This window comes from Triticum urartu, chromosome 7, assembly GCF_003073215.2.
Source record: "Triticum urartu cultivar G1812 chromosome 7, Tu2.1, whole genome shotgun sequence".
In the NCBI taxonomy this organism is placed as follows: domain Eukaryota; kingdom Viridiplantae; phylum Streptophyta; class Magnoliopsida; order Poales; family Poaceae; genus Triticum; species Triticum urartu.
This window is the reverse complement of record NC_053028.1, coordinates 615,797,146-615,798,329: the sequence shown is the minus strand read 5'-3', so window position 1 is coordinate 615,798,329 and position 1,184 is coordinate 615,797,146.

The window sequence follows — 1,184 nt, the reverse complement described above, 5'->3', positions numbered from 1 at the left end:
GCCTGCACAGTTGTCAGAGTTGACTGGATCCTCAAGAGCAAACTCAACGAGCTCCTCGTTAGCGAACTCGTCTCTCGGCTCTACCCAAACAAGACAAACAAGCAACAAGGATACAAGCAACCACGTGCAAACTCAACCAACACGATGCAAAGATGATATGCTATGCAGGATGCGATGCGGGATGCAAAATGCAAGATATGACAGGAAATGCATGAACCTGGCCTCAACATGGAATTCCAAGGGTGCCACTGGAAAGATGAGATGAAATCGCTTGAAAACGATATAAAGAACGCCGGAATCGGAGTTACGGTTTGGAAATGGCAAGCGTTTCAAAAATGACACCGGTCTACGATTTACAGCAAGTAGGCATCTAAATGCAATGAGATGAACATGCTACAGCAACCAAACAAGACAAAAAAATACATGGCAGGGATACACACAAGATGCTTAACAAAAGTTTAGCGCTGAGCTACGGCCAATTCATCCATTATGAGGTTCAAACTAGCATGGCAAAAACGCAAATGCAAAACAGATTTCAGACTTGGTGAAATTAACACTTGTCTGAAATTTCAGATCATGAAGCCCTCTTCGGAGCAACAAAACAACATGCTACAGGAACTGAACATGACAAAGAAAGACATGGCATGGAGCTACTCAACAGGCTTAACAAAATTCCCTTAGTGACCTTGAGCCAAAAGGGATCACAAAATATACTAACAAGCACACGAACATAGCAAAAACATAATCTGTTTTCAGACTTAGTGAAAACTGGGACATGCTGAAACATAACTCACGAAGGCATGTAAACGAGCTCGATGCACTCACTACAGTGCAAGTCATGGCAAGGAAAGCATACACCCATAAATAAGGCACAAAATACAAGCTAGACATGGCAAGAACAAAGGCATAGCATGCATGGATCAACTACAATAGCATCGGCAAAATCGCAAACTAGTTGACGATCTGCCCAGATTCACAATGAAGCAAAAGTAGAGCTCAATTGACTCAAGCTAGGGTGCTCCATAATTGCAAACAAAGACATGGATTGATAGACCAGAACATGATTAACAAAACTCCTTTACTGATCATCCTCAAAAGAGGCACGGATCACTAGGAAACAAGCTGAACATATGGCATCATGAACTAAATAATCCCAGAAAACAGATTTACCGGGTGCCTCACTT